The 21,187-nt window shown below is 47.7% G+C and overlaps 1 long non-coding RNA gene across 2 annotated transcripts; it reads right to left on the bottom strand.

Moving 5' to 3' along the window:
- Nucleotides 1-15,489: 15,489 nt before the first annotated feature.
- On the bottom strand, nucleotides 15,490-21,187 carry LOC121169256. 2 transcript variants are annotated; one of them, XR_005885834.1, is made up of 4 exons: nucleotides 20,821-21,187; nucleotides 19,938-20,100; nucleotides 19,625-19,769; nucleotides 15,490-16,465 (listed from the first exon to the last, which is right to left on the bottom strand). It is a non-coding gene; the product is annotated as an uncharacterized LOC121169256 (long non-coding RNA). The 2 variants fall into 2 exon arrangements; XR_005885833.1 differs by lacking the exon at nucleotides 15,490-16,465 and having other exon boundaries at nucleotides 19,444-19,769.

Here is a 21,187-nt window from a genome sequence, read left to right as displayed (position 1 = left end):
GCACCTATTCAGATCCCGGCTACCCAACTTCCAATCCAGCTCCCTGTTTATGGCCTAGAAAGGCAGCACACTGCCCAAAGCCTTGGGACCCTGCAGCCACGTGGGATGCCCAGAAGCAGCTCCTGGCTACCGCATTCAGACCATCCCAGCTCTGGCAGTAGCTGCCATTTGCGGAATGAACCAACACACAGAAGACATCTCTCTCTCTCCCCCTCGTTCTCCCTGCAACTCTGTCTTAAAAGTTACGACAAAGTCTCATCAAATAAAATATCAATAAAGACATACTACGCACAACAAAAAATTCTGCAGATAAAAAGTAATGAAGCAAAAAGTAAAAATTAAACAGTGAACTCAAAAGCACATATGCATTAAACAAAAGAATCAGAAAGCTTGAAGAGAAATGACAGAAATTAAACACATAAGAAAATATAAGAAAAGTGAGCATAAACCCAAATAAATATGGATCACATGACTTTTAGAAGTTAATACAAAATTAGAAATAAATTTATATTTTAGTTCAAAAAAGTTTTGAAATCTATACATATATGGAGTCTTCATGTAAAGGCCCAGCACCATGGCCTAGTGGTGAACCAAGTCCTCGCCTTGAACACACTGGGATGCCATATGGGCACCGGTTCTAATCCTAGCAGCCCCGCTTCCCATCCAGCTCCCTGCTTGTGGCCTGGAAAAGCAGTCGAGGACAGCCCAAAGCCTTGGCACCCTGCACCTGAATGGGAGACCTGGAGGAATTTCCTGGATCCTGGCTTCAGATTGGTACAGCGCCAGCCGTTGTGGTTACTTGGGGAGTGAATCACTGGACGGAAGATCTTCCTGTCTGAACTCCTCTTTGTATATATATCAGACTCTGCAATAACAATAAATAAATCTTAAAATAAAATTGATGCAAAATATATACTGTGAAGTTTCCTGATGTAGTCTCACATATTAACTGACACGTAATGACGCATCAAAAGGAGAGAAGTAAAAAACTATTAGATAAAATAATTTGTAAAGATTCCCAAATCTGATGAAAAATATTTATCGACATATCTAAAATGTTGGCGAGATTTCAATTAGGATAAAAACAAAGAGAACGACACTCAGAGACAGAATAGTAAAATCGTGAAAGAAAAAGATGTCCCGGGCCCGGCGCGGTGGCGCAAGTGGTTAAAGTCCTCGCCTTGCACGCCCGGGATCCCATATGGGCGCCGGTTCTAATCCCGGCAGCCCCGCTTCCCTTCCAGCTCCCTGCCTGTGGCCTGGGAAAGCAGTCGAGAACGGCCCAAAGCTTTGGGAACCTGCACCCGCGTGGGAGACCCGGAAGAGGCTCCTGGCTTCGGATCGGCATAGTATCGGCCCGTTGCGCTCACTTGGGGAGTGAATCATCGGACGGAAGATCTTCCTCTCTGTCTCTCCTCTCTGTATATCCGCCTTTCCAATAAGAAAATAATAAAAATAAATCTTTAAAAAAAAAAAAAAAAAAAAAAAAAAAGATGTCCCAAGTACTTGTGCCGCTGTATCCACACAGGAGACGGAAGCAGTTTCTGGCATGTGAACTACCAAATGAAAGACTGCATGCTCTCTCTCTCTCTCTCTCACTTAAATAAATAAAACCTGGCCACTGAGAATCAGCAAAAGTACCTTTGACGCGTGAAGGCCAGCTCTGTCCCTTTGTGCTCCATCCTGTTACGTGTGCCTGACTCCTTTCTTCACCACGCAATCTCATATAACTTTAAGACCAGATCATTTCTAGTCACAACAACAACTACCAAGAAACCCCAACTATCCGATTTCCCTGTGTATTTGGATGAAAGCTACAATTCTGAGAAGACACTGACAAAGAACCAGGTGGATCTATAAGGATGAAGTCATGAGACGGCACATCTATATGTGCTGTGTTAAGGTCAATGTGATCTTACCATGCTAAGCTGAAAACACGTGCACTGCTTGAACAGCTGAGAGCATGTTTCACTGCGAATCGGATTTTTCTCTTTCTTTGCTCTCTACCAGTAGTTTCGTTCTCTAATCAGTATGTGAAACCTTTTGGAAGCAGCAAAAAAGGAAGACTAAATAGGTTTCCAGATAAACAAATTATTTCCTAGACCTGCTTTAAAATATTAAACAAAACACATGGGGTTGATAGGGAGAGGAGCTTTCTCTGGTTCTTGCCTGGTTCTGACTTTGGGTCCCCACTCTCTCACAACGACCATCAGGATTGCTCCAGAAACCCCTCAAAACAAACTAACAAACAAACAAACAAACAAAAAAAGCCTAGAATAGATGGAAAACAGCAAGGAAAGCTTGGAAACAGGAAATGGGCAGTGGGGATGCACTTGTAACTCACTGGATGGGACACAAAGATTAGTTACTCCTCACTAGGGTATTGAGGATTTCTCTGCACACCCCTCCTAAAACTGTTCACCTAAACTGTTGACATATGTCTTGTTACAGTTATAGAGCTAGACTACCAGAAAAACAGCCAGGTTCTGCAAAATCATGCTTCAACGCTATGAACTGCTAAATACTAAAATTAAAAGACATGAGACAGCTGAATAGTAATCTATAGCCATTTTAAGGTGTATAGAACCCAGCTGTATATAAACTAATAATTGTAATGTCAATGTAGAAGTCATAGGATGTGGTTCAGAACTTGCACTCCTTTTGTTTTGTTTTGTTTTTTCTCTCTCTCTTTGAACATGCTGGTTACACAATACCATGCCAACTAATTCCATTACGTTATAAATTGTTATTGATGTATTGTCAGGGCTTTCAATTGATTGGGATGATACTCTTTCGGCTGTACCTTCAGACCAGAGACTGTCTCCCCATGAAAATGTTGAACTTATCTGCACAATAAGATGCTGGACTCTATGCTTTGTAGATGCTTGCAAGGGAAAAATTCTCAACTGAATTTGATCTGTGGTAATGCAACAAGCTGGAAGAATCCACAATGGGGGGACGGAGCGGGGTGTGGGGAGGGGAGGGGTGAGTCCCAGTGCCCGTAAAACTGTGACGCACGATGCAATGTTAAAAATAAATTAATTGGGCCCGGCGCGGTGGCGCAAGTGGTTAAGTCCTCGCCTTGCACGCCCCGGATCCCATATGGGCGCCGGTTCTAATCCCGGCAGCCCCGCTTCCCTTCCAGCTCCCTGCCTGTGGCCTGGGAAAGCAGTCGAGGACGGCCCAAGGCTTTGGGACCCTGCACCCGCGTGGGAGACCCAGAAGAGGCTCCTGGCTTCGGATCGGCATAGTATCGGCCCGTTGCGGCTCACTTGGGGAGTGAATCATCGGATGGAAGATCTTCCTCTCTCTCCTCCTCTCTGTATATCTGACTTTGTAATAAAAAATAATAAAAATAAATCTTTAAAAAAAATTAATTAATTAATTAATTTTTTAAAAAAAACACACATGGGGTTGAAACCAATGGTTGATACTACATGAAAACCCAAAGAGAGCCCGGTGCAATAGCCTAGTGGCTTAACGCTACGCCTTGCATCTGCCGAGAACCCATATGGGCACCTGTTCATATCCCAGATGCTCCACTTCCCTTCATCTCCCTGCCTGTGGCCTGGAAAAGCAGTCAAGGACAGCCCAAAGCCTTGGACCCAGCCGCATGTGGGAGACAGAGTAGGCACCTGGCTTTCAATCGGCGCAGCACTGGCCTTTGTGGCCACTTGGAGAGTGAACCAGCAGACAGAAGTTCTTTGTTTCTCCTCTCAGTAGATCTGCTTTTCCAACAAAAACAATCTTAAAAAAAAAAAAAAAAAGATTCAGGGGACTAGAAGACAAAAGTAATGGAAGTTACACAATCATAAAAACAAATTTAAAGGGCCCGGCAACGTGGCCTAGTGGCTTAAGTCCTCACCTTGAACATGGCGGGATCCCATATGGGCACCGGTTCTAATCCTGGCAGCCCCACTTCCCATCCAGCTCCCTGCCTGTGGCCTGGGAAAGCAGTCGAGGACGGCCCAAAGCTTTGGGACCCTGCACCCGCGTGGGAGACCCGGAAGAGGCTCCTGGCTCCTGGCTTCGGACAGGCGCAGGACCAGCCATTGTGTTCACTTGGGGAGTGAATCATCGGACGGAAGATCTTCCTCTCTCTCCTCCTCTCTGTATATCTGACTTTGTAATAAATAAATAAATCTTAAAAAAAAAAAATCTAAAAAGGAACACGAGTTAGCGTGCTGGCTCATAATCCAATGAGTTAAGCTGCCATTTGCAATGCTGACATTACATAATTGTTTCTTCTGTAGATTATTTGGGGAGTAAACTAACATGTGGAGACTCGCTCTCTCTCTCTCTCTCTCTCTGTCTCTATCACTCCACATATCAGACTGACGGATACCTAAAACGACACTTCCTGACACACCTACAGCACACGGTGGAGAGCCTGCGTTTCCTTGCCCTCTCTGTTCCGGGTCCCAGTTCCTGCCAGCACAAGCCCCGCACCATAGTACAAGACGGATCCAAGAACTTGGATCGTTGCCATGAACATGGGAGTGCCACCCTGACATCCTGACTCTTAGGTTCAGCGGGGCACAACCCTGGCTCTTGGGGCCATTTGGTAATTGAATCAGAGAATGGAATATGTGTTTCTGTCTTTCAAATAAATACATACATAACCAGTTTTCAACAAACTTAAATACGTGTAAAATGCTGTATAAGAAAAAGTAAAAATACACATGCAACGACTGAGTTCTCCATACCACCTGCTTCGGCAAGCATGGAGCTAGGGAGAAGTAGGTTTGGGGAGGGTGAAGCATTCAATTTGCATTAAAGATCTTTATCATTTCCTGCACTGTCTTAAATTTTTTAAAAGCATACTTCCTTGTGAAACACAAATAAGAAAATAAAATATCAGTTGGGCCTGGCACGGTAGCCTAGCAGGTACAGTTTTTGCCTTCTACGTGGCAGGATCTCATGTGGGCACTGGTTCTAATCCCGGCAGCTCTGCTTCCCATCCAGCTCCCTGCCTGTGGCCTGGGAAAGCAGTCCAGGACGGCCCAAAGCTTTGGGACCCTGCACCTGCATGGGAGACCCGGAGGAGACTCCTGGTTCCTGGCTTCAGATCATCACAGCTCTGGTCGTTGTGCCCGCTTTGGGAGTGAATCAACAGACAGAAAGATCTTCCTGTCTGTATATCTCAGTTTCCAATAAAAATTATAAAAACTAAAAAAAATCCCAGGGTGAGAAGGTAACATAACAAGTCTGTATTCATGAGTTTTCAGTTCATAGATGAATTTACTCTTGATCTTAGCCAAAAAGCCAAGAAGCAATGATTGATGATTTTTGTCTTTTTGTCTGCATTTCCAATGATTCAATAAAGATGAATTACTGAAAGCATTAGATTAAAACATAGTCATCGTTGCACTGTACGAGGAAGTGAGCCTTAATTTCCCCACTCACTGCAAACCGTCTAGTCACAAGGAAGGAAACAGAAAATAGTAGGTATATATTTAAGAAGATATATTCTTGGGGTTGGTATTATGTCATAGCACGTTAATCCTCCACCTGCAGTGGTAACATTCCAGTGGGTACCACTTTGAGTCCTGGCTGCTCCATTTCCCATGCAGCTATCCGCTAATGGGAAAGCAGTTGAGGACGGCCCAAAGCCTTGGGACCCTGCACCCGCATGGCAGACCTGGAGGAAGATCCTGGCTCTGGCCCGGCACAACCTCAGCAGTTGTAGCCATCTGGAGAGTGAATCAATACATGCAAGATCTCTTTCCATTTCTCCCACTCTCTAACTCTTTGCAATTAAAAAAAAAAAATACATCTGGGGGTAGGGAGTAAGAAATAATCTGTACTTACATGGAGAAAGAAAACTCAATTTTACTTGAAATGATACAGAAGGTAAGGCAATACAGGAATCGGATGGGGAACCTTATTTTGGGCCCCACTGACCTTATTAAATTATAGTTTCAGTAGCTATCTATGGCTAGTGGCTGCCACAACGGCCAGGGCAGAGCCAAGAAAACCAAATCGCACAGCCTTTTCAGTGTGACTCCCCTTGCGGAACTGTCAGTTAATGCACAGGATGCACAAGACAGAAGGATGCCCTACCAAGTCACCCAGGAATTCTGAATTTCAACCTAAGCACACAAGCAACCCTACAGCAGGAAAGGAAGCTGCCGCGCTGCCGCGGACATCCAACACAAAGTGCCGGTGGTGCTGGCCAGCCAGCAGAGTGGCCAGGAGGCCGTGGCAGCCGGGCTTCGGGATACTGTCACAAACAGCCGTGGGTGAGGTTAGAACCAAGTGCCCTGCTCACATTCAGAAGCTGAGGAAGCCCTCTGTGGTCGTCCTGGGTGGAGCCAGGCCTGGGCCGTGTGCTCCGGGCTGCAGGCAGTCGGAGAAGCGCCACAGATAGGAGAGTCTGCACGGAGCTCAGTGCCTACCCCAGGGATGGAGGTCTGGAAAGCTAGGGCAGGGACTGTGGGAAAAGAACCTTCCAGGCCATGGACGCCGGCATGTCGGCCCCTGTTTGCCCTGCTCAGGGCTGGACTCTCATCTAAGGAAGCCCAGACCCAAGATGGGTGCCCGGACACATCTTATAACACATACAAGAGACAAAAGATGATATTTCTTTCTAAACTAATATGAATTTCAAGCAATAAAAATTCTAAAAGTGCTAAATGGGGAAGGAATTGAACAAAGTTATTCAGATTTAATACAAAGGAATCAATATAAAAGTATTAACTTTTAAAAAGATTAAATGCAAATTATTTTAAAGGATATTCAGAAAAAGCTTTCAGAGGACAGAGAGGGCTACAATCTTAGTCCCATCTAAAACTTAGGGAGCAAATGTGCACAAAATACATATTTTTTAAAGCCAAAAATATCCCACCAAATTAACAGAGTAGGAATAGGCAAACAAAGTATACAAAAATATTAGTACTCAGAGCCTGTGTTACTTTTTCTTATACAAATGTTTTTGAAGTTTCTAATTTTTCTGTGATGCCATATATTATTTCTATGCTTATAAGGAAGGAAAAAAGGAGGAAATTACACTTAAAAACTTGCAAGAGGAAAAATCAAGAACAGAAATGGAAAGATAAATTAGTGGAGAAAAAAGAGCCAATAAAAATACACAAAAGTAAATTCACTGAAACAATTTTAAAAGGTCACTTAAAAAATAGTAATCTTTTCCATTTCTCAAATTGGCAAAGAAAATCTAAAAGGATATTTTCAAGGGAGTATGCTAGCATTCAAAGCAGTATAAATACACTTATTGCGGTTTCCATTTTTTTTAAAACACGAAGGGTGGAGGAGGAGGGACTTGCTCGCCTTTTGGGTGCTCTGCTGCCACCTATAGGAAAGCATGCAAAATGCAACTAAGAAATTACCTTAATGTGAAATCCAAGCTTTTGGTTAGAAAACCTTTGATAGTGCAACGAAGTGTGATTCCCCAGTGGCTAAATCCTCATCTTGCGTGTGTCAACATCCCATACCTGTCCCACGTGCACCACTTCCAGTCCAGCTCCCCACCTAGGCCTGGGAAAGAAGTCTCGGGACCTTGCTCCTGCATGGAGACCTGGAAGCAGCTCCTGGCTCCTGCCTTCAAATCAGATGAGCTCCGCCAGTGCAGCCACTTGGGGAGTAAACCCAGCGGATGGAGTATCTTTCTGTATCTCTTTCTCTCAGCCTCTCCAGTAAAATAAATACATTAAAAAAAAAAATAAATAAAGTAAAGTAAAACCTTGATATTCTCTTGGCTTTTACGTAAACTACTGAGGCAAAAAATACAGTGAAGTGGAGATCTTAGGCCTGCATTGCAAAGGATCACTTATCAAATTAATGTAGTGGGAAAGCAAGGGAAATAAGAATAGATACACTGATGCAAAAAGGACTGTCTCATAAAAACTTCACCAATTTTAAAACAAACTGAAACTGAAATCATACAGGGTATAATTAACAATCAAGCAGGAAACCAGAAAATATGTAAATAGTTGCAAAAGAGACAATATAATCACAATAATGAATGCACTAAAATGCAAATCTAAAAAAAAATCAGAGAACTGAATACAACAATAAATGTAAAATATAAGGGCCCAGCGTGGTAGCCTAGCAACTAGTCTTCCCTGTACACACAGCAAAATCCCATATGCACACTGGTTCTAATCCCGGCAGCACTGCTTCCCATCCAGCTCGCTGCCTGTGACCTGGGAAACCAATCCAGAAAGGCCCAAAGCCTTGGGACCCTGCACCCACGTGGGAAACCTGGAAGAGCTTCTGGCACCTGGCAAATATATTGAAGAGAAGTTGGGACTGAGACAATGGCTCAATTGGCTAACCCACCCCCTGCAGAGGTCCAGGGTCACATTCTGTGTTGGTTCATGTCCTGGCTGTTGCACTTTCCACCCAGCTCCGTGATTGTTACCAGGGAAGGTAGCAGAAGATCTGACCCAAAACCTTGAGAGCCTGCATCTGCATGGAGGAGCTGGAAGAAGCTCCTGCCTCCTGGCTTCGCATCAGCTTGGCTCCAGCCATTGCGGCCACGTGCGGAATGAACCAGGGAACGGAAGATTTTTATCCCTCCTTTTCTCTATAAATCTTGCATTTCCAATAAAAATAAAATCTTAAGAAAATTTTTTAAATGAGTTCTCAAATTTATAGTTTAAGTATCTATTCCAAGAAACCAGAAAAGCAACAAATAAAAAGCAAATAAAGTACAGAAATAAAATTTAAAACAGGAAAATGACAAAAAATCCATTTTACAAAGGAGATTCTGGTACCAGCATAGTAGCCTAGTGGCTAAAGTCCTCGCCTTGCATGCACTAGGATGCCACGTGGGCACGTTGATTCTTTCCCTACTTGCTCCACTTCCCATCCAGCTCTCTCTCTGCCTGTGGCCTGGGAAAGCAGTCGAGGACGGCCCAAAGCCTTGGGACCCTGCACCTGTGCAAGAGACTGCACCCACATGGAAGACCTGGAAGAAATTTCTTGCTCCTGCCTTCGAATTGGCTCAGCCGTAGCCACTGTGGTCACTTGGGGAGTGAACCAGTGAATGAAGGATCTTTCTTTCTGCGACTCCTTTTTTCTGTAGAACTGCCTTTGCAATAAAAATAAATAAATCTTTTTTAAAAACAAAAAAGAGTCATTTAAAAAGTTGGTTCTGAAGCCAGCATAGTGGCACATGACAAAGTCACTGCCTGCAACACAAGCATCTCACACAGGCATAATTTTGTGCCAAACTGCTCCACTTCAATCCAGCTCCCTTCTTTTTAAAACTTTTTTTGTATTTATTTCTATTGGAAAGTCAGATCTACAGAGAGGAGGAGAGAGAAAAATTTTCTATCCGCTGGCTCATTCGCCAAGTGGCGCCAACACCCACAGTTGAGCCAATCCCAAGCCAGGAGCCAGGAGCTCTTCCAGGTCTCCCACACGGGGGGGTGCAGGGTCCCAAGGCTTTGGGCCGTCCTCGACTGCTTTCCCAGGCCACAAGCAGGGAGCTGGATGGGAAGTGGAGCTGCCGGAATTAGAACCGGCGCCCATATGGGATCCTGGTGCATGCAGGACATGCAATTTAGTCACTACGCTATTGTGCCAGACCCAATCCAGCTCCCTTCTAATGTGCCTGAGAAAGCCAACAGATAGGTCAAATACCTGGGCCGCTGCCACCCAGGGGGAGATGAGATCCTGGCTCACGGCTTTTAGCAGCCATTCAAAAGCAAGATCTCAGTCTCTCCCTTTTCATGTGTCATCCTGCCTATCCAATAGAAGTAAATAAATCTCAAGGGAAAAAAAAAAGCTATGAATTTCAAAAATCTTACAACAAAATACCCTAATCATTTTACTCCATTCCATTTAGGCACATGCATACACAAACAAGTATACATATTAATCAGGAAAACCTGAATCAGGTTAAGAAATGACATTAATCTTGATTTCCTACTTGGACAATATTATTATCTGGAATAACTGAGGAGGGCCCAGCACAATAGCCTAAGGGTTTAAGTCCTCCTATAGGAGCCCATATGAGGGCTGGTTCATGTCCCAGGCTCTACTTCCCATCCAGCTCCCTGCTTGTGGCCTGGGAAAGCAGTCCAGGACGGCCCAAAGCCTTGGACCATGCACCCATGTGGGAGACCCGGAAGAGGCTACAGGCTCCTGGTTTTGGCTTGCTTCAGTTCTGGCCATTGTGGTCACTTGGGGAATGAATCAATGGGCAGAAGATCTTCTCTGTGTATCTGCCTTTCCAATGAGAATTTAAAAATCCCCCTCTTGGGTTACCACTCCCACGGGAGGGCACGAGAACTAGGATGGGGGCTGGGGTAGCTAGACAGAGAGGCATTCAACCAGACGCGTAAAGGCTTGACTATTGAGCTGGTTAGATGGATCCAAGCTTCAATGCCATTTGCCATGTACGAGAGCCACAGGGGATGTGGGACAGATTGGACTGGTCTGCCACACATATTGGCAAACCAGGGTAGGGGGCACGCCTGATGGGGGTTATTGTGGGCCGCTCTCATCAGGATGCAGCTCCCACTGGTTTCGGTGAAGACCGAGTATGTGCTGTGCAGAACCAGGCTGGACTGCAACACCCATTGGTTCCAGTAGAAGGCGGGGCTGAAAACAGAACCAACCCAGCAATTGCAACTACCAGCTGACCGGGTGATGGACTGTGCTGGGCCCTGCGCTTGCTGGTGCATACGAGTATCTGGCCTGGGAACACCTCAGACGAAGTTTCTTTGGTGACCTCCCCAATTGAAATGCCAGACTCAGAACCCAAACCAAGAAGGGACAGAAGATGGAACAAGTTAATCAACCACCTCAGCTATAGATTGGCAACAAAATACCGGGCAAATAGAGACGCTATGATGGACAATGTCAATTAATGGATTTTTCAACAACCTCATCGTGTTTGGAGAGGCAAGATTGGCAGCAATTTCAAAACTGGTGACCTATTGAAACCACTTGAACGAGTATCTCGGAGCATGCCCCACATGCGGGACTTGGGGTGGGTGGGAAACTGGGTGGGGCTTCTCCCTCAATATCCCCCTCTACCTCAGATATATGAAGGAAACAATATGGAAATGATAGTCTTACCCACTTTCCTGTAGCCCTAGACCCTTTTGGCCCAAATTAACTATGTAAAGATTGACAAATATTATTAAAAAAATAAATTTAAAAAAAAAGCCATTGTATTTAAAAGTTGTTATGCTTTTATTCAGAAAATGTCTTAAGAAAAGTTGAGGAATAAATCTTGTAAGATTTGCATATAATTGGTTATAATTTTAAAGATACTATTACAACATTGTTTAAGTCTTTAACATTAACACCTAATACATGCTGACGTTAGAATTGATATGTGTTCAAATAATTTTTTTGAAGTGTACATACATAAAAATACTAGTAAACATCTAAAAATAAAAATATTTCCAATTTTGCAAACTGTTAAAAAATTGAAGCATTGAACTTTAGGTAGTCTGTTTAATTGGTAAATTTGTCAATTGTCTATCCAGCTTCAGTAAGCTCTATTCTTATTCCAATTTTTGAATTTGTTAAAGTTCTTAAAAAAGTTATGAGATGATTTTATGCACTAATTCCTGTGTTTAAGGTTATATTTCCCTTTTGGTGACTGACTAAGGTAATACACATTTTGCATTTCAGTTAGGTAATCCCTGGCGTTCTGTATATTGTCTTACTTAAATTCTCATGATTCAAAACAACTGTGTTTTCAAGGGTATTTTCTGGTATGTATTTACTTTGAAATGTTTGGGTGATCATTTATAAGTGATAAAAAAAAAAGGATATTAAAAAACTAAAATTCTTCAATAAAGTAGTTGCCTGTGTGAAAGTAAAACAAAAAAAGAAAAAGGGACAAAGAAAAGGATACATATGTGCTTATTCAATTTTATCCATCTATAAATATCTCCAAATTGGAAATTTGCCTTTAGATTAAAAAAAAAAAAATGGGGAAAATTATACCTAACCTATGGGCTAAAAATGATGGCACAAGTCAAGGTATCTAATAAATCCAAAAGGCAGACGAGCACTGTGGCGTCATGGGTAACGCTGCCACCTGCAACGCTGGCGTCCCACATGAGGGATGATTTGAGTCCTAGCTGCTCCACTTTCACTCCAGCTCCTTGCTAACAGCCTGGGAAAAGCAACAGATGACGGATCAGGTGTATGGGTCCCTAAGCCCATGAGAGACCCAGATGAAGCTCCCGGCTCCTGGTTATGGCCTGGCCCCAGTCCCAGCCATTGTGACCACAGGGCAAGTGAACCAGTAGATCAAATATCGGTCTATTCTTCCCTCAAGCAAATGTTTTTAAAAGTCAGCAAGCAGGGCCCGGTGGCGTGGCCTAGCGGCTGGTGTCCTTGCCTTGAATGCCCCGGGATCCCATATGGGTGCCGGTTCTAATCCCGGCAGCTCCACTTCCCTTCCAGCTCCCTGCTTGTGGCCTGGGAAAGCAGTTGAGGACGGCCCAAAGCTTTGGGACCCTGCACCCGCGTGGGAGACCCGGAGGAAGTTCCAGGCTCCTGGCTTTGGATTGGCACAGCACCGGCTCTTGTGCTCACTTGGGGAGTGAATCATCGGACGGAAGATCTTCCTCTCTGTCTCTCCTCCTCTCTGTATATCTGACTTTGTAATGAAAGTGGATAAATCTTAAAAAAAAAAAAAGGCAGCAAGCAAATAACTAGTTAAAAAAATATTTACAAAGTTTTTAACAGATATGGAGGTAATGTGCAAGATAAAAAATTCTTAGAAAATTAATCGTCGGGCCCGGCGCGGTGGCGCAAGTGGTTAAAGGTCCTCACCTTGCACGCCCGGGATCCCATATGGGCGCCGGTTCTAATCCCGGCAGCCCTGCTTCCCTTCCAGCTCCCTGCCTGTGGCCTGGGAAAGCAGTCGAGGACGGCCCAAAGCTTTGGGAACCTGCACCCGCGTGGGAGACCCGAAAGAGGCTCCTGGCTTCGGATCGGCATAGTATCGGCCCGTTGCGCTCACTTGGGGAGTGAATCATCGGCCGGAAGATCTTCCTCTCTGTTTCTGCTTCTCTCTGTATATCCGCCTTTCCAATAAAAAAAATAATAAAAATAAATCTTAAAAAAAAAAAAAAAAAAAAAAAGAAAATTAATCGTCGAAAAAAAAAGGTACAGGATATAAACAGTCTATTCATAAATTCAAAACCCTCAAGAAACATGAACAAGTGCTGATTTTTCAGAAAACAAATTAAAGCTGAGCTCAGACTTCCTCTTTTATCCTTATCATCAACCGAGAGTTTCCCACGTGATATTCAGCTGTGAAAGGGATGTGAGAGGGAGTCTTACATCTCTGTGTGAGTTGAAAGAGAATCTGCTACCATCATACACTGTCTACGGATACTTTCCCACCCTGCACCTCCATTACTGGGGATTCATCCAAAGCATCCTCATTGAAATATTGTTAATGCACATTAAAAAAAAAAAAAAAGCAGCAACGAATAAAAGGCAAAAAACGAATAACTGTGTTAAATTGATGCACAGCCATACAGTGGATATTCTTCAGCTACTGAACAGAATAAAGGCAACAAAACGTCAGCAAGCTAACATTCGTCTTGGAGGAACTGTCCAGAGTGCAGAGCAAGCTGCAGACACCGGTTGGAACCCACAGACAGGGACAACAGTGGCAAAACATTTGAAAAAGCAATCTTGGGCCCGGCGCGGTGGCGCAAGTGGTTAAAGGTCCTCGCCTTGCACGCCCGGGAGCCCATATGGGCGCCGGTTCTAATCCCGGCAGCCCCGCTTCCCTTCCAGCTCCCTGCCTGTGGCCTGGGAAAGCAGTTGAGGACGGCCCAAAGCTTTGGGACCCTGCACCCGCGTGGGAGACCCGGAAGAGGCTCCTGGCTTCGGACCGGCATAGCATCGGCCATTGCGCTCACTTGGGGAGTGAATCATCGGACGGAAGATCTTCCTCTCTGTCTCTCCTCTCTGTATATCCGCCTTTCCAATGAAAAAATAATAAAAATAAATCTTAAAAAAAAAAAAAGCCTTCACAGTTTATCATGATACAGGTGTCACTATAAAAAAAAAAAAAAAGAAAAGAAAAGGTAATCTTGGCATACAAGCCAGAGGCAGCTTTGAGTGTACGTATTGCTCAGATTGCACCAGTTATTTTTGCAACATATTTTCATATTCCGACTGCCCTAGAAAATGATCCTCATCCTGAGAGAAGATATTTAATAGACAATTAAGACTTTGGAAGTCTACTCAATGGCTGAGCAACCTGGGGCCAGATATTTAATCTCTCCCTCCTGTGTAACCTGGGGACAATACGCAGATGTAACTTTCTCGTAGAATTGTTCTGAGGATACAATCCATTGATATATGAAAGTACTTAGATTCGTGCCTAGTACAAAGTGCTAAATAGGGCCCAGCGCCGTGGCCTAGCAGCTAAAGTCCTCACCTTGAACGCGTCGGGATCCCATATGGGCGCTGGTTCTAATCCTGGCTGCCCCACTTCCCATCCAGCTCCCTGCTTGTGGCCTGGGAAAGCAGTCAAGGATGGCCCAAAGCCTTGGGATCCTGAACTCATGTGGGAGACCCGGAAGAGCTCCTCGCTCCTGACTGGTGCAGCACATGGGGGGTGGGGTAAATCAATGGACGGAAGATCTTCTCTGTCCCTCCTTCTCTCTGTATATCTGACTTTGCAATAAGAATAAACAAAAATTTAAAAAAAAAGGCGCTAAATAAACATTCATTTGTCATGATATCCAGCTGCACTGTCACACTCCTTCTATCCAGCCTCTGTTTTCTTCAGTCACTGATCCCCTTGACACGGGAAGAGCATCATGAAGGGGAAACGGCAGCAACAGACTCTGGGGAGCTCCTGGACCCCAAGGCTAAAGCCTGTCTCACTACTCCCCTTGGTCAGACTGTGCACTTAAATGATACCCTTTCCTTTATATTTCCTACTTTGAGGACTGTTTCATCGGCTTGATGATGTGTACTGAATAACAGAAGACATGGCTGTAATTTGAGTTCAACAACCACAAGGCCAGAACAGATGGCAGAAAGGGTCTGTAACACAGGTTCCGGAAGTCTTTGACGATGCTCAGCACAAGTGAGGTCTGCAGTTGTAAAGCTTTTCCTCACGCTCCTGTTTTCCTACGTAAGCATGGCCCCACCATCCAGGAGTTACAGATTACAACTGAACATCTGGAACCTGGAGTGTTGTCGGAGTGCTCATAAGACTGCCTCTCTGGGCCCAGAGCAGTAGCCTAGCAGCTAAAATCTTCACCTTAAACACGCCGGGATCCCATATGGGCACTGGTTCGTGCCCCAGCAGCCCTGCTTCCCATCCAGCTCCCTGCCTGTGGCCTGGGAAAGCAGTCGAGGACGGCCCAAAGCCTCGGGACCCTGCACCTGCGTGGGAGACCGGTAAGAATTTCCTGGATCCCGGCTTCGGATAGGCGCAGCACCGGCCATTGCGCTCACTTGGGGAGTGACTCATCGGACGGAAGATCTTCCTCTCTCTCTCTCCTCCTCTCTGTATATCTGACTTTCCAATAAAAATAAATTTAAAAAAAGACCGTCTTTGAAGATTCCATACGCCAGACTTGAGATGACTGACTTGAAAGTCCTAAGCTATTAGATAGCATATAGAGAGAAATTACATTTGCAGTAATCTCTCTCAAATTCTACTGTTGTAAATTCTCATGTTTACCTGGTGGGCTGAATTTCCACATCTCAAATACCGATAATTCCACCAAGTAACATGTAATGAGCAAAATGCAACACTTTGTTATTAGTGCTGAATAAAATTCTTGTCAAATCACACACAGGAGGACAGCCTGAATCTTTGTGGCGGCATGGGATTTAGCACTGGAACACAGGATGACCCTCCTTCTAGCCGCTTAGGGAGTCCTCGGACCAGAAGCAGATTCTGTGTAGCACAGTGGGCTACGTGCTTGCTGTGAACGCACACAGCCAGGGGCGCTACCTGCCGCAGTATGCAAGGCCTGCCAGGGAGGCCCTGGAGCTTTCATTTCAGTAATCCCACATGCGCGCCAGGCCTCTGCCCAGGCTGACCACAGCTGGGTGCTAACCAGCACAGAGTAATCCTGGATTTCCATGGAGAATATTCTAGTGAGGGTTCGGATCTCAAAAACCACGGGACTTGGAATTCTGAGATAGCCTCTTCACTTCTATGCCCAGAACACGGGGTACAGCAAACTGGCCAGGCGGGGGACTGGGCAGCCTGCAAAGGTTAGAGATCTGTTCCTCTTTGCAGAACCTGCTTTAGGCAGCAATGGCGAATAACCTGTCACTGCATTTGAGGCCTCTTGGCTTAGGCTTGTATGGCAAATTATCATAAACTGAGTGCTTGATAAACAACAGGAATTTGTTTCTCACAGTTCTGGAGACTGGCACGCTGTCATCGGGACAGCAGCAGAGGCAGGTCTCGCTGAAGACACGCGCTCCGGACTGCAGACAGCTGTCTTCCCTGGTTCTAGGAGGAGCCATCAAGAACTCTCTGAAAAAATGATATCAAGAGGTAAGTTTATTTTTTATACAAAAATCTCTAATTCAATCACAAGGGAAAAATGGTGAAAAACCACAATATGCATTTTCCATTAACCTGTTGAAATATCCCTGTAAAATATAATGTGAGAGAGTGAGCAAAGTAGCTATGTGGCCTCTTGTTAAAAGGGCAATAATCAGATTCATAAATATGTTACCCTCACAACATAGTTACTTCCCAAATATCAACACTGCAAACGTCATCGCAATGCGGACTGCATCTCAAAGTAAGAATTTTAAGACACCACGGCCGGCCAACAACAACGCCTTGATGAAGCACCGCAGCACATTACCTCAGGGACGTTGATCTGATTTCACACTTTCTGTGTTGTCTTGTGGGGGGCGGGAGATGTGGGGGAAATGTGTGATTATCTGATGTGCTCTTCAGAGATGTACCAGCACTGTTAGCTCTTTCCCACTGCCGAGGTGTGGACAATATCAAAGCAATATTTAGGGCACAACGAAATGGCCGAGCAGCTGAATCCCTCGCCTTGAACGTGCCAGGATCCCATACCGGCACTGGTTCCAACTGGCATCAAAGCTTCCCATCCAGCTCCCCGCTTGTGGGCGGCAGAAACAGGCGAGGACGGCCCAAAGCCTTGGGACCCTGCACACGCACATGGGACACCAGGATGTAGTTCCTGGCTCCTGGCTTCTGACTGGCTCAGCTCGAGCCACTGAGCCCACGTGGGGAGTGAATCAGCAGATGAAATAGCTGCCTCTCTGTCTCTCCGTCTCTCTCTATACATCTGACCTTCCAATAAAAAATTAAATATTTTTGAAAAGTCAAATTTACACTGCAAGGCAGAAGCTCAGGCTTGCCACATAAATTAACACATATTTCAGAGGAAACATTATCCAACACGAGATTCACTGTAAGTAAAGCGAAAATGAATTCCACACATCTATGAGTCAGCTGCCGCATAATTAACTCACAGGCAGCACTAGACTGCTCATGAGGAAGACACTGACACACTGAAGCGAGCCTGCTGCTTCCTAAATGAGCCGACAGCTGCACAGCAAGTCAAGGATGGAGCCTGGAGCAATAATGTAGTGACTAAAATCCTCACGTTGAAGTGCTGGGATCCCATATGGATGCCGCTTCCAATCCCAGCACCCCTGCTTCCCAACTAGATCCAAGCTTGTGGCCTGGGAAGACAGTCAAGGACGGCCCAAGCCCTTGGGATCCTGCACCCGCGTGGGAGACCTGGAAGAGCTCCTGGCTTCGGACCAGCTCAGCTCCAGCCATTGCAGCTACTTGGGAAGTGAACCATCGGATGGAAGATCTTCCCCTCTGTATTTCCTCTGCATATCAGACTTTAGAATAAAAAAAAAAAAAAAAAAAAAAAAAAAAAAACCACACACAGACAAGCTGCAAAAGAGGCAAGCAACCCTATTCAATTCAAAACCAAGGACACAAAATTTATGTTCACTTTCTATGACTACAACCCTATGAAGTCAACCCTATGTTGATACTGTACGTCAACAGTCTGAGGCTACAGAGCTGATCATGGGGAATGGCCAAGAGACAGTGAGGCACGGACACAGCCTGGGGCCAATCCCCACACTCGGGAATGGGCCAGGCCTGGAACAGAGCGCTAGGGGCAGGCAAGCAGCCAGCTGTCAGATTCTACATCAGCTCCCACAGGAGCTCCCACAGACCGTCCTGACACAGAAAGCAGCGCTGGCACAGCGGCACAGTGGGTAAAGACGCCAGCCACACGGCCAGCATCCCACGTGGGTGCCAGTCTGAACTCCGGCTGCTCCAGTTCCTATGTGGTCGCTGCTGCTGAACCTGGAAAAACAGTGGACAATGGCCCAAATGCGTGGGCCCTGGGACCCGTGTGGGAGACCCAGAAGCTTCTGGCGCCCACTGTCAGCCGGCCTATGGCAGCCATCTGGGGAGTGAAGGCACACATGGAAGACCTCTCCCTCAGCCTTTCCTTGCCTCTCTCTCTCTCTGAAACTCTGCCTTTCAAATCCGTCCATCAATCCTTTATAAAACGACACAGGGCCCAGTGACAGATGACCCTCAGGCCCACAGCATCAACCACTGGGAGAGCAGCTCCACGCTGCTCCCTGCCACCCGGATTGCAGCAGGTGCAGGTTTCGGGGCAGACACCACAGCCCCCCGCGGGACTTCCGCACTTGGGGAGGTGCCTGGGCAAGGAATGTCCAAGGCAGGACACCAGCCAAGAGGCAGGAGGGGAGGAGGCCTGCGTGGAAGCCTGAGAGGACAGCCAGGAGGGTCTGGCTGCCCACAACAGCAGACCCGGGTACTTCACTCTGGCAGAGGTGCCGTTCTGGCCGCACCACCCACGCACAAGGCTGAGGCTCTGCCAGCCTCATGGCCTCAGAGCGGGCACAGGGGTGCTACCCCTGCAGACGGCGGCACCCACAGGTCCCAGGCAGGAAATGCATTACCTGAGTGCCTGCGGACGCCCAGGGTTGCTGAAGACACACGGCCAAGTGGAAGGCACGCCTCCACGCAGCAGACCATCCACCTGGCCTTGTGGCTCCTGCCAAACTCCACCTTGACCGCTGCAGACAGAGCCAGGGTGCCCACTGAGCAATCTTCACTCAGTGCCAGAGCCACAGAGACCGCCCAGAAGAGTCACTCCCAGAACGGGAAATCAGAGAACAACCCTCCCCCTGCCTGCCCCTTCCGGAGGGGCAGAGCCAGTGGGGACCGGCTTCAGGACAAGCACCAAAACCCCGCAGGCCTGGATGGCTCGGCACGCACCACTGTAGGGCACAAACTACTGCAAGGGACGGTACTGCTGCCACACAGCCTCTGCTCCGCACCCCGCGTGCTGCTCCCCACGGCCCCGCACAGCCAGCAGAGGAAGTGGCGGCCGCTGCAGCCAGCCCGGACACTCAGGCCTTCCTCACCCTGCAGGGTCTCCTTCCACGCTGCGGCACACAGGGCATCTCGCTGAGCACCGGGAGCGTGTCTACACCCCACGCGCGCACACGGGGCGCCTCTGCCTTCCACTGGGGGCCTGCCTCCCCGCTGCTGACCCACGCCTTCTCTCCCCGCACATCACTCTCGCACGCGGGAAGAACTACCAGGGCTGAAGCACACGCACAGGGTCCTTTAAGACAAACTCACACAGCGAAGCACAAGGCCGCAGGTGAGCCCATCTGATCCGCTCCGCGCTCCTTCCAGCCTCCAGCACAAGTGGCCGTCTCCCCGCAACCCCTGCCGGGCGTCCCCATGTCACTGCAGACCACGGGCACAGGCCTTCACAGCCTCCCTGGAAAACAAAGCCAGGAAAATCACACACACACCTGCAACTTGTCACCCCAAAACCAACTCGACCTCCACGTCGATGTTGCCATGAGCTTCCAGAAGGCGCTTCCTGGGCCCCCCAAGCCCCGCGAGCCCCCCAAGCCAGTCCCAAGCCTCTCCCTCCCCACCTCACTCTGGCTGCGTCCACTCCGTCGGCCTCAGATCCGGGGTGCGCAGAGCAGCTGCTCCAGCACCTTCCGAGCCGCGTGGAGGCTCAAGGCCTGGATCTCGGCGCCATGGCCCTCCCCGCTGCAGGCCTAGCTGCCGCATCTCCCTTCACCGCGCACACCCCACTCCTACAAAACAACCACAGCTCCTGACAGCTCCACAGCTTCTCCCCTCCCACCCAGACCCGGGCCGACCCGCGATCCCAACGCTACCACAACATGCACCCACCATGCAACACGCACCCACCACGCTACACGCACCCACCAAGCACCACACGCACCCACCACACCACACGCACCCACCACACAATACGCACCCACATCACACGCACCCACCACACTACACTCACCCACCACACAACACGCACCCAGCACACTACACGCACCCAGCACACTACACGCACCCACCACACAACACGCACCCGCCACACAACACGCACCCGCCACACTACACGCACCCACATCACACGCACCCACCACACTACACGCACCCACCACTACACCCACCACACTACACCACACGCACCCACCACACTACACGCACCCACCACACTACACACACCCACCACACTACACGCACCCACCACACCACACGCACCCACCACGCAACACGCACCCACCAAGCACCACACGCACCCACATCACACGCACCCACCACACCACACGCACCCACCACACTACACGTACCCACCACACTACACGTACCCACCAAGCAACACGCACCCACCACACAACACACACCCACCACACTACACACACACCACACAACACACACCCACCACACCACACGCACCCACTCGCTCCCTCTCCGATGCCGCTCATTCATCACAGGCTCATCCTCACTCCCACCTTCACTGCAAGCCAAGGGACTCCTCAGGACACCGCAGTCCTGCTCACTGGGCCCGGGACACACAGCACGATGGGGGCTCATGCCCAGCTCCCGGGAAGGAAGATGGCACCGGCTTTCCGCACACACACACACCACGGGAACAGGCGCTTCGGCCACACCCTCCTTCACCACGGGGTCCTCGGGAAGGGAGGCCACAGGGAAGGCACCCCATTCAGAGGAGGACGAGCGGCCTCCCTCCACACCCTGGCCACGCACTCCTTGGGGTGGCCGCCCGACAGCTCGCCCCTTTTCCCAAAGGCTCCCGGCCCCGCATCTTCCAACCACGCCGAGCAGCAGCAACTTGGCGCCAAAGCCTTTGAAGGCGGA

Source organism: Ochotona curzoniae, unplaced genomic scaffold (genome assembly GCF_017591425.1).
Source record: "Ochotona curzoniae isolate NIBS_2020 unplaced genomic scaffold, NIBS_Ocur_1.0 scaffold_1852, whole genome shotgun sequence".
Lineage (NCBI taxonomy): Eukaryota > Metazoa > Chordata > Mammalia > Lagomorpha > Ochotonidae > Ochotona > Ochotona curzoniae.
Note: the sequence above shows the minus strand (reverse complement) of the source record. Positions and strands in the feature narration are given on the sequence as shown.